Source organism: Euprymna scolopes, chromosome 3 (genome assembly GCF_053919585.1).
Source record: "Euprymna scolopes isolate OS-2025 chromosome 3, ASM5391958v1, whole genome shotgun sequence".
Classification (NCBI taxonomy): domain Eukaryota; kingdom Metazoa; phylum Mollusca; class Cephalopoda; order Sepiida; family Sepiolidae; genus Euprymna; species Euprymna scolopes.
This window is the reverse complement of record NC_136484.1, coordinates 139,696,446-139,713,810: the sequence shown is the minus strand read 5'-3', so window position 1 is coordinate 139,713,810 and position 17,365 is coordinate 139,696,446.

Below are 17,365 nucleotides of genomic sequence, written 5' to 3'. Positions count from 1 at the left end.
TAGGATTAGTATAGCATATTTACATGAATGGTTAAAAATTAAGTACGGTTTTCCTATACAAATTCAAAGAAGGCTATTCGTTCCGGTTGTGCGTTACCGATACAGGAAGAGAGTAAACGAAGTGGCATAGAATGGATAGAGATAATCAATCTCTTCGATCTTAATTACCATAAGAAGTACTTGAGTTTTTCTCCCTCTTCATGAAGGGATGTGTGTGTGTGTGTGTGTGTGTGTGTGTGTGTGTGTGTGTGTGTGTGTGTGTGTGTGTGTGTGTGTGTGCTCTTAAAAGCCAAGAATCACCCCCAAAAAATTTTAAAGACAATTTTATTTGTTCTTTTAGATATTAAGGTTCAGGAAATGGTCATTGAGAAGAAGAATACAAAGAATAATACGAAGAAGAAGAAGAATACGAAGAAGAAGAAGAAGAAGAATACGAAGAAGAAGAAAAAGAATAAAAAGAAGAAGAGTCTTCTTACATTAAGTTTATTGAGGGCAACAGTAAATTATAGTTTGTCTTCTTCTAAAATTATCATTCTTCTATATAAATTCAAAATCTTCGTATTGGTATAAATCGGATAATTGCCATAATAGATAGAATATTAAAGAATTGACCGTGAGGCCGTTGTTCAATCACCGGTTGAGTCATATCAAAGACTCGAAAGGAAAAAGAAGAAAAAGAAGAAGAAGAAGAAGAAGAAGAAAGAGAGAAAGAAAGAAAAGACAGGGACGGAGAGAGAGAAAGGTACAGAAATTTCGACTTGAGGATCACGGAGGGTGGAATCTTGGGATACAAGAATACCCTAATCTTGTTACAGATAACACGTTTATGCCGAAATGATCTGGGATTTAAACATCTACGAATTATGTTACACTTAGATTATGAATTGATTTTTAACGATTTCTTTCAGCCCATTTTCCTTTTATATATATATATATATATATATATATATATATATATATATATATATATATATTCTCCCGGATTTAAGGTCCGTGAAAGTTATTGCACAGCATTATCGTTTTCTTTCCATATACAGCATCACTTTCTATCCAGTGTTTGTATATAAACCCAATCACTTATGCTGTCCCAATAAAAAAAGATTTACATATTTCGTGATTAGAAAATCATACTAACGTTTAAATAGTATGTATCCATTACCAATAGAAATTAAAAGCAACTGAGGACCACACTTGTGAACTTCCAAAGTACACCAGCTCAACCCTCGAAGGCTGAGTACCGCTTCAGTAATGGAAATTTCGTATCTATCCGTTTGAAACCGAAAATAAACTATTACTTCTATTAATGTACTAATGTACAATCGTTGGATGCTTAGTGATGATGTCAGCAAACCATCCTCTCGATAGTATATACTCCCCTGAAGAATAGAGTACCTCAACAAGAAATTGTTACAATCGATTATCTAATAGCAAACTCAAAACTGTATATATATGTAATATATATATATGTATATATATATATATATATATATATATATATATATATATACTAGCAGTTCCACCCGGCTTTGCTCGGGCCCTATGTACTGTTCATAAGGTTATGTGCATATGTATATATTAAAACGTGTGAATATGTAAAGTAATGCTTTTCTGTATAATAGTCTTCCTTAACTTGAATAGAGAAAAGACAGACATTTTCACTTTTATAGATATATAGATAGATAGATTGGATGCAATATATAGTAATGATTTAAAAAGTATAAAAAAAAAGACTCATGCGCCACCACCGAGAATCGAAACCAAAGCGTTCACCTTACGATTTATTTTGCATCCGCCGTCAATGACTGGGCTATAAAAACATGTTCATTGCGAGGTTAAAAATTAAAACATGAACCAATAGCTACTACGTTATGCATTCGTAATGCCGGCGTTCGACCTTCACCTGGCAAATTTTTTTTTTTTAATTTTCACACTTTTGCGCCGATTTTTCCGGGCTAAACCCCAAATATAAAGTTTTGCATGGATTCTAATACCTTATATATGAAATTTTATGTCTGTAGACCAAAAACTCTAGGGAGAGTTTGGTAGGCAAGATTTGTTAAACAAAAATATATACATATACATAAATATATATGGAAACAATTTTGTGTTTACTATAAACTTTTTACGCAAATATTATGCAAGTATAAATCATGTAGAATATCTGCATGAATATAATTACACGTAATAGTTAACTAAAGATGGTTATCCCATTATAAAACCGAAGCAACTAATATGGAATTAATTAAAGTGAATATTTAAAGGAATATCCAAATTAGGTAGATCTTTTGCTAGTGAATGCAATTCCACAACTCATATATAAGAAAATTGTATTTCGTTTTAAATAAATAGAAAAGAGGGCTTTTAATATGAATATCAATACACACAAAAGAAAAACGAATTTATAGGAGTATAGATACGCGTGATATATATATATATATATATATATATATATATATATATATATATATGCGTGTGTGTATAAGTAAAATATACGACAGGTAGGGGAACATATTATTAGTAGTAAATATAAAACTTACATAACAATAAAAATTGTTGCTCTAATTCGGTTCGTCACTTACGCGTAAGCAAACGTAAAAGGGCAGATAAATCATCATTCAGTAAACCAAGAATCGTTGACGATGAATCAAGCAGCCATTTTTTAAATGCATATATTGATTTTTTTTCGTAATGATTCTGATAAGCAAAACGAAAGGAAAAAGCGGAAAATTTTATTTGTGTATCTTTTATTAAATTATTTTCTTATTTATATTCCTTTATTTGTCTTAAATAAACCCAACTTCTACCGTAATTGATCATGTTGTCACATCATCTACCTAACACTTAACCTTTGTCCTAGAGTGGCTTCCAGACCTTGGTGACCTCGGAAGTTAAAAACAATGTTTTTAAGTAAGAATTCGAGCAAAAAATATTTATATGCTGTTCAAAACCACCATTCTTCAATGCATGGAGTATTTTTGCTGTACCATTAAAAATTTTTCCGCTGAGGTTGCTCCAGTCCTCTCCAAACTTTACAACAAATGCCTTTACGAATCTTGCTTTCCTGACTGCTGGGAAACTGCTTCTGTGGTACCAGTTTACAAGAATTCTGGCGAAAGAACTGAACTATTAAATTATCGCTCCATTAGCCTCCTCCCGCTTTTCGCCAAAATAGTTGAATCAAGTTCTAGTCCATCATCTTACAGCTTCTAAATACCTGAATGACCAAAAATATCCTAACTGTAATCTCTGAACGTATATACCATATACTGGATAAAGCAGGGGAGGGTAGAGCAATAGCTCTAGATATATTCAAGGCTTTTTGGCAAGGTATGGCACGATGGTCTTCTCAGGAAAATCAGATCATACGATATCACTGGACGAATACCTAACATATATAAATCCTTCTTAAATAAGAGGAGATCCAGGTTGTCCTCGACGGTTGTGCATCTAAAAGTATGATATAAATGCGGGTGTACCTTAGGGGTTTATCCTTAGACCTTCATTATTCCTAATATTCATAAATGACCTATGATAAAAAATTGTCTCTGAGATGGATATAATTGTTGATGACACTACGCTCTATAGCAGGCACGAGGGGAAAACAGATGAACACATATCTAAGGAAATGGCAGAAACACTAGAAGAAGACCTTCAATCTGGAATGGGGACAAAATAAATGGTCACATTCAATGCTGTCAAGACTAAGCTTGTTTCTTTCAATAATTACAAGAAACCTTCTCAACCCCCAATAGCTATAGCTAAAGATACATTATCTGAAAGTACTTCTTTCAAATTCCTCGGCTTAACGTTCGCAGGGAACATGAGTTGGAACAGATACATTGAGAGCTTCTCCAGGGCTGCTGCGAGTAAGGTGGGTTCTCTCTACCGTGCTAGAAAGTTACTTACGCCTGAAAGTATCCTGTACCTCTACAAGGCCACCATTGGTCCATGTATGGAGTATTGTTGTCACATTTTGAGCTGGTGCATTTCCTACTACCTACTAGTCTCTCGCTCCTGAACAGGATTCAAAAGAGAGTCGCCAAATTGATAGGTTCTGAACTGTCATCTAAGCTTCGGTGTCTGTCCCATCGACGAAATGTTGCATCACTCTGCCTGTTCTACAAGTATTTTAATGATGGATGCTCCGATGAACTACAAGCTCTTGTGTTCCCTCAACGTAAATACCCCCGATAAACGCGACAATCAGCAAAATCCCACTTCTACACTTCTTTTACTCTAACAGTTTTTTTCCCCCAGAGCTGCTAGACTTTAGAACTCCCTTCCGGGTTCCTGTTTTCTCAACTGTAGTAACATGCAGAAGTTCATGTGTAACGTTGCTGCTCAACTCCATACATAGTATCCCTGCAATTTTTGTCCCCGATAGTAGCCCCCTACATCACTGTGCCTTGTTTGGGGTGAAAATGGAATTTAAAAAACATTTGGACTTCTGCATCAACCACTCGTCTCTTCTAGACAGGTACAAAAGAGAGTCTCCAATTTAAAAAAAATAAATAAAAGAGAGAGGGAGAGAAAAGCTTTTGGAAAATCAGACGTTAATAGTTACTGGTGAAGAACGACACTTGACTTTCAAAACAAAGGCTTAGGAGAGAACAATTAAAAGTACTGTCGCCCCCCCCTCCATCGTGTAAATGCCAGCAATTTAATTATCAAAGTAATGAAGTTCGAATAATTCATTTTGCTTAGCCAGAAAGAGTTTTACTTAATGAATTAGATTTCAACTTTACTGACGATCGCGCTACCTCCATCACCACTAAATGACTATCAACAATCTTTATTGAGGTATGGGTCTAGAATCAATAAAGAACACAATTTAACTTTATAATTTTATTCGAACTTTTTGAATTCAGCCGGGATTCCTTAAAAGTTAGCATAGAGAAAAGAACAAAGAAATAAGAGAAAGACGGAAAAGAAAACGTGAGGAAAATGGCGATAAGGGACGAACAGTGAAGAAAAGGAAAACAAAAAACAAAACAGTGAAACTACACCAAAGATTAATTAATATTAATTTATTTTTAACTATTATTCTCATCTTTATTAGTTGTTGTTTTCATCTTTATTGATTGTTGTTTTTCACGACGTTTCGGCCAACTATTCCTCTGGCCTTCGTCAGGTGGTAACCGCGACGGATAGGAACTTCGAATCTCCTAACTGATTCTCAGCAATCACTGCCATCCGTACGGAATGAGAATCAGTTAGGAGATTCGAAGTTCCTATCCGTCGCGGTTACCAACAACTAATAAAGATGAGAATAATAGTCCGAAATAAAATAAAAAATTAATATATATAATGCTCATCTCAAAAATGAATTCCAATTAAGGAATAATATATACCCCAAGGATCATATTCTTCTTTTGCTCAACAATTAAGAGTTTATCTTAACAGCTTTGGTTTCAGCTTCCTCGGCAGTCACTGTACCCTCATCATGTCTAGATGAGCATCAATAGCCATCATCACGATCATCATTTATAAATCCAAAATCAATAAAGAAGACATACCACTATAGAACAGTTGTACTAACTTTACAAATCAGTGTTTATAGTGTAAAGTTCTAGCATGAAGCCAACAGCTGCTACTTTAATTAAATTCTAGAGTCCACTGCCATTGGACGTAAATCTGTGTCCGCCTCTGTAATTACTTTTCTCGATCAATTTCTATCTTGGTGTTTATTTGACTTTTATCTGGCGGGAAAATTAACGATTTCGCTTCGATTTTCGTGGCCATATTACTTTTCTTTCTTTTGTGTTACTTATTTTTGCAGTTTACTATTTAATCACTTCTCTTGTAACATTTTATCAGCCCATCTGTTTTCTCATTCGTTCGGATTGCATTTCTTTTCGGACATGTAAACAGCTTAGAAAAACTTTGCAAAATCGTAATAATAAACGTTTAGAGGGGGAAGAACTTTTCTATATAAATTATGCATAAAATTATCATCCATTTGCTAACCAGCAAACATTAAATGGTCAGCTGCTTCGGGAGCAGAAGCATAACAGGTAACATTTTTAAATTTGTTTTCTCTCTACATTCGGATGAGGACCTTGCTATTTTACATAATGCATATTTATATAATATATATTTTATATGATATATAGTTTATATAATAATGATATAATACATATTTTAGATAATAATAATGAAAATTTCAATGAATACTTGAAAACTGTAATTAAATCAACAGCCATAGTTTCGCATTTACATGTGTGATCAGTTTCATTATAAATTTCACGAAAAATCTTTATCTAAAAAAGATCTAACTCAGCAACAATCGTTAAAAGTAAGTATTTTAAGAAATACAAGTTTTAATCTAAAAAAAAAAAAAATAGACACAAAAGCAACATTTTTTCACTTTGGGGGTGGTTGCATGAAAACAACTCAGCCATTGGTACAATGGTTAGAGAGTTAGCTAATCTGCAGCAAGACCGGGGTTCAATTCTTGGTTAAGTCATACCAACACTCAAAATACTAGTACTTGATGCTTCCTTACTAAACATGTAACATAAAAAGATAAGTACGAAATATACGTGGGAGAAGCTAAGAACATCTACAATTCGGTGTGGCAATATACGAAAAGGTGTATATGTTGACAAGATGGTTTTATTAAATAAGTCTAATAGATTGATATACAATCTATTTAAGAGGCAAAATAATTCAGGAATCATATAATTTGATCATAGAATAAATTTGGTTATACAACCGTATTTAGTTTATGGCAGTTTTTTTGTAAATATATAATAGGGATTATCAACACACATAAATATGCGTGTGCCTGTGTTTATAATGTGCATTATATATTTTTAAAACCTATGTAATTAAGTAAATGTGAAGGTATAATACTTATATATACTGGTGTATTGATAATTTTTATTACGTATTTTGGAAGCCAATACTTCGATCCTAGTATTTACTTAACTTTAATCTAGCGCATTGTATTATAAAACGATACTTAGTATTTACTACATATATATAATAAACTAGCAGGGAAGGTCGACGTTGCCTGGTATTGAATGAGGATGGAGTTTGATGTGAATATTTTACACTTACGATACTTTTGTTACCATCGAAATCAGAGAAATCGTCTATTTTTCAATCAAATCGACTGATTGCTTACCCTACTCGAAACCCCACCGCCGTGCACCGGTTGAAGCTTCATATACCTCCCGTAATGACTTAGTCCACAACACATTGTAGTCTACATTGCACTGTAGAAAACTTACTGTTGATTTTATAAAATAATTTTATACGATGGCTTGAATTAAAGTCTAAAATGCAAAAGTGAGTATCTTGGTTCATTTTCTGCTCCAAACAGAAACATTAATTTCAAACGCGTCCCTGTTTTATCAGAGAACCTACTGTTGATTTTATTGGCAGACCCTTCTGCTTGTGTTGTGATAAAACTTCTCACATGCATTTTTTATGTTAGATTGTATGAGGATTTTAACTTTGGTTAAAATCATACTGTTCCTTCTTTGATCGGATTTTTTCGATTATCCATTTTCAATACTTATCCGATATTTCCTGATACAAAAACTATCTAATAACACTCCCAGTTATATAATATACATTTGTGTGAAATCTCAAAACAATCAGCCCATCCGTTTTGGGTCCTGTTGAGAACAAACTCACACATAGAGAGAGACACACACATACAGATTGCCTTTTATATATAAGTAAAGATACTGCGATTTTTATAAGAAAAATGTCCCAGTACAACTACTACTACTACTACTACTACTACTTATGCAAGTGCGTAACATATTTTATTAAATAATCGCTATACAATGATTCAGACAAACATAGATACCAGTGTTGTTGTTGTTGTTGTTTGTTTGTTTGTTTGTTTGTTTGTTTGTTTTTGTCTCGGAGTCACGTTGTTATTCACTCGTTGGGTTGAAAGCAGAGCATGTGTACGTATCATGGCTTCCGTTCAGTCTTGAAAGACCGGGTTGCGTATTCCCAACCATGCCTCACCTGAATATGCACTGCTTGATTCCAGTTGCAAGAAGTCCAGGACGATCGGGGAAAAAATGCTGATTTAAGCGAGAAGCACCTGGTATTCCTAAATAGTCGCCCATTTTAGTACTGACCCGGCTCAACATCGCTTACTTCAGTGACCTAATTGCAACCGATGTGTCAACGTGATAATTCCATATACGAGATGGAATAGTAAATATCTATATATAAAAAAGAAACACGTCGTTTATCCAAGCTACATATAAATACAAGAGCAAACCTAGCACATCAACTCCTAACATGGATCTTTATTAACATTTCAATGTCGGGGGGGGGGCGTTTCAATCTTTTAAAGGAAACTAAATCTAACCTTTTTTCTGTGTGAAGATGCCTATCAATTTTTACCAATGACTTTAGCGTTGTATATTATTCTTACATGACTTTAAACGCCTATCATAAAGATCACCATGGACATTAAATTTGTTGTTACATCAGACACGAGTATCCATGATATACGGAGAACACCGATGTGTGTTTCTGTATAGGGTTTGTTTGTTTTTTTTTGTTCACAGTACCTTTTTCAGCTTTGTTCTTTCATATCTACGGTGAATTTATAGTTCACAGTTTTGGATGGATAGTCTATTCCTACAAGATTAATGTATTGGGGTTATTCGAACTACTATTCTCATCTTTAATGTTATTTCCACAAAGGTTCGGCCGATGTAATCTCCGACCTTCTTCGGGTGTATTGTTTCGAACTCGGGGAAACTTGTGGGTCCGTGGAGTAATAGATAAAGTAGTATAGAAAACTATTCTGAGAGCTGAAAGTTCAATCCTCCATGCAGAGAAGACTAAGAATACAATTGCGAATTACTTGGTTGACAGAAAGAGCACCTGCTAACTCCGTAGATTAAATAGTTCCGTTTGAAATTCCATACAGATTCCAGAGTTTGATAAAAAGATTTCCAGAGTCCGCAACGATTCATCTGAAGAAATTGAAAATAATACTTAAGATAAGAACAATAGTCCGAATAATCTAAATAATACAAATTATCAATCTTCATCTAAAAAAAAGTTCAGAAACAAGACTCGCGATGAAGAAAGGTTTAGTCAATGATTCTATCTCATACATTTTTATCCTCGACTGACTTTTGGATTAAGTAAATCGTGACTCATTAGTAAAAAAAAATACAACTAAAAGTATATCCTAACTCCTAACACTAACCCATCTAAAAATATAGGCGCCTTTCGATCGATACTTATTTGTAAAGTATTGAATAAACGGATGATAATCGGATACAGGACGAATCTGAAATTGGGAAGAAGAAAATGTATATAAAAAAGAAATAATTAATAGAACAAAGTGATTGATTAATTGAGGTATAATTAAACCTTTCGCAATAAATATAGTTTATGAGAGAATTATTTTTATCTACAAACTCGATGTATGCATAGTTATGCATAGTTATTCTGATATATTTAAATGCGATTTGAGCCGCGCCTTGTGTAGATTAGACAGACACACGCACAGACGGACACACAGAGCAATCATATAAAGTTCAGCGATAGCTGAATCGCTTCGGTTTTGTAGAGAATCGTAAGTACATTAAATCAAGATATAAAGATACGAAACTTATTTGTAGAATCTATATTCTAATTTTGGTGAATATACACTACACGATTATGATTATAAAAATTGTTCAATTTTTAAGCCTTTAGCTTAAGGGAGCTTAAGAAGAGATTGAAATTCTAAAAATCATGCTTAATTGATTATGGATCGGATTCATCGTAAATCTGGGTCTATTTGAATTTTCAAATATTTATTAATTGGTCTGATACATGTTGTTGTTGTTGTTGTTGTTGTTGTTGTTGTTGCTGCTGCTGCTGTTTCGGCAGCCAATACGTTTTAAGGCGATTTCCACCGCAACTTGTGTAGAATATAGAAATACACATACGCAAACATACACGCTGCACAGATATCATATAAAATTTAATAGATAGATACGTTTGTGTAGACGCGAAAGAACCTAAAAATATATTTCCATTTTATTCCATTTCAATTTATAAAATGAAAACGTCACCTACGTCGTCAGTATTTGTTATATATGTTAATTAATGCAGATTTCGTATTTATATTATAGAGCCAATTCTCTATTGATTATTATCCAATATATAGTAATGATTTCTAAAGTTATCAACAAATATGACTTTAGCGCCATCCGCTAGACTAAACCAAAACCTTCAGCTCTCCAGCCTTGCTACTTAGCGCTCCAAGGTCATTATTGCCAGAGCTACTTACAGATTGATACGAACAGGTAAAAATTAAGCGACTTTAATCTATGAAAATGAAACAGTAGGTGTAACAGATTTATTCGATTTACGCCTGCTAAAATCAATAGATTTTTTTTCCATTCTAACCTTTTAAGAGCTATTTGTACAGGCTAAAAAATCGACATTGTTCCACAACTTCAAATTCCTGTATATATCAAGTTTCAAGTCTGCAAACCAAAACTTCAGAAAGGAGTATGGTAGAGATTTTTCGCGCTCACACAAATAAGGTCCATTTATATATATATATATATATATATATATATATATATATATATATATATATATATATATATACTAGTTGTACCCTGCCACGCGTTGCTGTGGCTCAAATTGGCGCAATGGAAAAAGTTCCAAAATGAGAAAAAGCATGTTTCTTATAGGTTTAAATTTCCATTTTGCATGGGTACACAGTTTTTGTTGTTCCATTTTCTTAGCTGATATAGAGATTTTCCGGTTTGGTGACTCTTGAATATGTAACATAAATTATCCATGTGAAAAAAACAGTCAGTGTGTAACTGTAAGGCCCACAATTGTAAAGATTGTTCCCTGTGCTTTGTTGATGGTTATTGCAAATGACAATAAAATTGGAAAGTGCAATTTGCTAAAGTGTAATGATGTATCCAGTGGAATCATAGGAATGCATGGAATGAAGATATATTCATCTGTGAAAGGTCCTGTTAAGATTGTTGTTTCTATGATATTGTTTGTTAATTTTTTTTTACTGCAAGCTATGTGCCATTGCAAAGCTTGGATTGGTTTATATTTCACAACATGATAATTAGTACACCAAATTTCAGTTGCAATACATGCGGTGGCATCCCTGGCAAATATAACTGTTGGATAATTAACCACTTTATCTGCTTTCACAACAGTGTCGATGGATTTGTATTTGACTACCTCACTTGGAATTTTACATTTAATTATAGTTCATGGGCATCTTTGTATTGACCTGCAAGAATAGCTCATTCACTCAGTCAAATGGAATTCTTATAATTTGAATATCTGCAAACACCTTTTAAACTAACTATTCTTTTGATGAAATAAAATTACAGAAATTACAGAAGTTAAAAGTCAAAGAATTTTGCCCTTAACTCTGACCAGTTGGCACTTTTTCGTACCCAATTTCCCACAAGTGATGCAAAAGTTTTTGTGCGGATCGAACAGTCTGCAACTGTACATGCATATTTTGAGTTAAGTTTAATGCCTTCACATGGAACAAAAAAGTAGAGTATTTGAGGCAAGCATTTATTTCATCTGCTGGTGTTGATTGAAGAATAACAGGTAACATTTGTCTGAAATCTCCTGCAAGCAATATTACTGCATTCCCAAATGGTCTGAAATTGCCACGCAAATCTTGCAAGGATCGACCAAGAGCCTCAAGTGATTTTTTGCGTACCATTGTGCATTCATCCTAAACAATAAGTTTGCATTTTTGCAATATTTTTCCCCATATTGGATGTTTTGGAGATGTCGAACATAAGATTTTTGAAAAATTGAATGTTTTAAAGTAGAATAAATAATTCTTCTACTTGGCAGCAAGGTCGCAGGTATTCCTCATGCAGCAAGGGCTAAGGCTATGTCATTTTGTTACCAAATGGCTGCCAAAATCAATTTAATTAGAAAGGTTTTACCAGTTACTTCTGGTGCTGTTCAAGGTAGCAGTAATTTCCAAATAACTTCTATTCTCACAGTCAGTAAATTAGGTGACTAAAATAGGATGTATCCATGTTTTGACAATGCCTTATTCACTGTAATTAATTTAGGAGACTAAAATAGGATGAGGGATTAGAGATGGACAGATAGAGAGGAAGATATATAGATAGAAAAGAGACAGTGAGAGGAAAATAGAGAAAGAGAAGGAGATAGAGAGATAAAGGGATTGATAGATAAACAGAGAGAGGGGGAGAGTTAGAAACAGAGAGGGATGAAACAGAGGAAAGGAGATAGATAGAGGGAGTTAGAGAGAGAAAGAGGCTCAAAGAGAGATGGGGAGGGTGATATAGAGAGAAAGATAGATTGAGAGAGGGAAAGGGAGAGATGGATAGAGAGAGATATTGAGAGAGGGGGAGAGAAACAGAAGGTGAACTACACTTTACCGTTTTTTTCCTCGTTCAGTAGAGAAGAAATCTTTCGAGACTGAGGCAATTTTAATGTTTTGCTATTATCCAGAGTACCCCTTTTTTGAGGGGGGAGAGGGACTAGATTTTCCTCACATTAGAAACCGACCGGGTTATCTGTACTTTCACTTAACAAATTAATAAAAGAAAAACATATTGTAAAATTTGAATTAACATGAAAATACAATTTTTAAAAATAGCACGATAACATAAGTGCATAAGTGCCACTTTAGGTACTCCTTGGGCGTTGAGTTCCATGGCGACCAGCATAATTATTTAATGGTCGCTCCCTTAGCCCCCCCCCAGTCAAGGCTAATGCATGCGCACGTAACATTTTTTTTTATTTACTGACGTTGGCTTAGTAACTAAACGATTTATTGATGATTTCGTAACCCTTAAACGCATGCTGGAAGATTTAAATTGGTTCATTATTGTTGTAATGAAAAATAAAAGTTTCATTCAACACAAAACCAAAAACACATATTAATGATAAGTGATTTATTATTCTATTCATTGAAATTTACTAATTTTTAAATAAAAAAGTAAAAAAAAAGTTAATAAAAAATAGTTGCTTATGTGCGCATTAACAACTTGTTTTTTTTTAGATTAGGTCTACCTTATAATCACCCCCCAACCTCCTCATCTTAAGAACAGCTTCCGGAATAAACACCACTTTTGGAGGGGACTATTTGCAAAATTTAACTGATATTTGTTGTCAGCATACCCATCCGAAAATACTATTTAAAAAAAAGGAGGGGTTCAGTGCCCGTGGCAGAGAAGTAGATTTATTTATCAATAAAAGTTGCGGAGAAGTAAATTTATTTATCAATAAAAGTCGTCATTTAAAAAGGAAAATTGTGGCGGTGGACCTAAATGTTTTGTTTTCGCACTATTCAACAATTTTTTCATCCGCGCATGTAAATTAAAAAATATTTGTAAAAGTGAGAAGTTATCAGTAAATGATTTAGTTGGGTTTTTTTTATTAATTTATTTATTTATTTATTTATATTAGGTCCACCTCCACAAATGTTAAGAACGGCTTTCAGAATAAACACCCCCTACCTCTCCATGTTAACAACGGATTTGAATAAACACCATTGGGGGGATATTTTAAAAAAAAAGTCGATAAAAGTCGTCATTTAAAAAGAAATTTAAAATCAAATGTTTGTAATAGTGAGAAATTATTAATAAATGTTTAGTAACATTTTTCGGTGCTAATGCAGAGAGTGACCCGCGCTATTTTTAAATCGTGTATTTTTTTTTAATCAATTGCAAGGTTAAAGTACAGAATAGGTACAAAACACCCTCCCCTCCCCATGTTAAGAATGGCTTTTTAAATAATAACGTTATTATTTCAGCATGGATCACTCTCTGCATGAGTACCCATTTTTCTTTTAATATTCATAAAAAGTAAAACTTCTTTCAAAATAAATAAATAAATAAATAAATGTTTGTAAATGTGACAAATAATCGTTTAGTTACGGCAATAATAAATTGGTAACGTAGAAATAGGGTTTTATTATTTTAGAACGAACCAACATTTACATTTATATATATATATATATATATATATATATATATATATATATATATATATATATATATATATATAAGAGCAAATAGTTAATAAAACATGTTAAAAAAACACTTTGAAAAAGAGTTAAAAACATATTTAATCTGAAAAGGAAACAATAAGTGGATAGTCCTTAATCCGCGGAGTTTCGAAGAAATACTTTTCTTCTCATCAGATGGTAGGTTTTAGCAAAATGCGGGATCGGATTTTGCATGCAAAAGTAGTTGATGAAACTGCAAAGCTCTTACTTGATAACAAAAAGTGAAGCAGAGGGAATATAGTGAAGAAAAAGGTGATTTCACGTGAATGGATAGTCTGGTGAAAGGTAAATTATCCAATGACGGTAAAATCTAAAAATATAAATCCAAGAAAGCTAATTAAATGTCCATTCGCACAAGTAAAATCCAAGGGAATCACGCAATTGAAAGATGGTCCAAAATAATCCAAAAGGCCGAAATCCGTGGAATAATTTACAAATATATACAAGGAAAAGGAGAAAAAATTCCAACAATATTAATAAAAAAAAAATAAGATATGCTTTTGACACGGCTGCCGAGACGAAGTGTAATTAAGAAAAATCAGTGAAGAAGAAGAAGGAAAAAAATTAAATGGTGATAGAATTAAATATAAAATAGAAAAGCAAATATCAAAATGACCCGGACAAAATGAGGTTAAAAGGCGCGAAAAATATAGGGAAAAAAAGAGGTCAACTGAAAGAAAATGTCCGTAAGAGTTATTAAAAGACACTAAATGGAAAAAATAAATAAAAAATAAATTTAAAAAATAAAAATAAAAAATATAAAAAATAAATGATATAAAATAAAAATAAAAAATAATAATAATAAAATTAAAAAATAAACAAAAATAAAAATAAAAATAAAAAATAAAAATAAAATATAAAATAAAAAAATTTTTAAAATTAAGGGGAGAGGATGGCTGGTATCTGCAAATTCCGCATAAAGCAAGTAAGTATGTCAATAAATGCATATAGTAAAATATAAGTAAATATACACACAGGATATGAATGTGTAGGTAGATTGATATATTAGATAGATAGGAATATTTAAAGACTAAAACGGAAATTGCAGGTAAAAAACCGGCCAAGCAAAGAGGAAAAAAAGAATTAACATAAAGGATTATTAAGTTATAAAGTATTAAGAAAATAAGAAGAATACGATAATGTTAAAGAAAAATTATATAGTTATGGTTAAATAATAACTTAAGGTTAAAGTAATAACTATGTAATTTCAAAATTACCATAATTAAATTTGGACTTATGTTTACAGAAAGAGATCAGTTCGTTTTTAGAATTTATTATATTGTTACTTTCAGGGGAAGTAATTATAGTTTCGGTTGTGCAGAGCCGACATGACTTAGAGCCTGGAGTATAAGACTTAACTTTTTTATGATAGTCCATTTGATTGAGAAGGGGGTATTATTAGAGTTAAGTTTTTTAATTAAAGTGGTTAGAGAAGTTATTTGGTTATTATTAGAATTATGGTTATTAAAAGAAGAAATGTGGTTTGATATTCTTTTCTTAATTAATGTTGAAATAGTGCCGATATATGTATGCACTTTATCAAAAGCTCGAGGTCTGATATCAATATTAATTTGCTGATTTGTATTAGTTAAATGGTTTAAATTTTGTTCATTTTGTTCAACAAAAGGGTGGGACCATGGTTGTACGAGGACTATTTTGGAGGGGATAATGAGTGTTGTTCGTGTTAGGATGGCTGTTAGGATAAATATTATTATTCTCATTATTATTATTATTATTATTATTATTATTATTATTATTATTATTATTGCTAGTTGTATGATTTTAGATAGAGGGGCTGCTAGAGTGGTATATTGGATTAGTGACTATATCTTAAGGAGAAGTGCTTTCCGACTCCCTGGAAGACTTCATCAGTTTGCCCTGTATTTAAGAATTCAGGTGATAAGTCATCTCCCTCTCAGTACAGACCAATAAGTCTCCTGTGTGTCATGAGTAAGTTGCTGGAATCCATATTAAATAGAGAAATAGTCAACCACCTCAGCAGGAATAACCTTCTTAGTGACACACAATATGGTTTCCGCTCTGCCAGATCTACCGCAGATTAGTGAATCTCTTGACAAAGGCTTCCTTTCTAGAGCAATTGCTCTTAACATATCAAAGGCATTCGACAAGGTATGGCATAAGGGTCTACTTCACAAGATTTCCAGCTACGGTATAACTGGAAATGTTTTCTCAATCATTAAATCATTTCTCTCCGATAGGCTTATAAAAGTAGTGGTAGATGGACAAAAATCGGAGGCCTACAATATAAATGCTGGAGTCCCTCAGGGGTCAATCCTGGGCCCAACTCTCTTCCTGATCTACATCAATGACCTCCCTAAACACATACTTAAATCATTCGTTGACATCTATGCTGATGACACGACCATCTACGGCAACACATCAAAGGCTGTAAATGACAAAGTTCTCTCTGATTCTCTCTCCTCTGATCTCGAGCGCATGGTTCAGTGGGGGAAGATGTGGCTGGTTACCTTTAATGCATCCAAAACCAAACTCCTATCCTTACATCATCAACGCTCTGATCCCCAGCTGGCATCAATTGTGATGGATGGCTCTCGTCTCGGTGAGGCCCCGTGTTTTGACAAGTTTCTGGGTTTGACCTTTACTCCTGATCTGAAATGGAACACGTACATCAAGTCTGTTGCCAAGGTCGCTGGAAAGATGGTGGGATCCTTCTACCGCTCCAGAAGATATCTCACTACTGATGCAATTCTCTATCTATATAAAAGCCAAGTACGTCCAAGGATGGAATACTGTTGCCATATCTGGGCAGGAGCTGCTAAAAACAGCCTATCCTGCCTTGACAGAGTGCAAGGTGGACTTCGTGGCTTGGTGGGGGATGGCCTTTTCTCTACCTTTCAACCTCTCTCCCACAGAAGAGACGTTGCGAGCCTATCCTTGTTTTATCGTTATTTCCATGGCAAGTGCTCGTCTGAACTCCAATCTCTGGTCCCCCCCTCGCTAATCTTTCACGAAAAACACCCGTCTAGCTGAATCCACTGTGAAAATTTTCCCCCACTCTATATCTGTGCCTAAATCAAAACGCGGATTCCATGAACAAAGCTTCTTTCTTAGAACTGCACGCCTGTGGAACTCTGTTCCGTCTGCCTGCTTCCCTCCGGACTACAACTTGGATGTCTTCAAGTCCAACACAAACAAATTCCTAATGAACCGCCCCCTTAAGTAAACACTTCATCAAATCTCCACACTAACGTAATGTACTTGCAATAACCCTTATCCCTGAGTGGCTTCCGGGCCTTGATAAGTGGTGATCACTGTGTAAAAAAAAAATGTTCCCTATCTTAGGTTGACCAT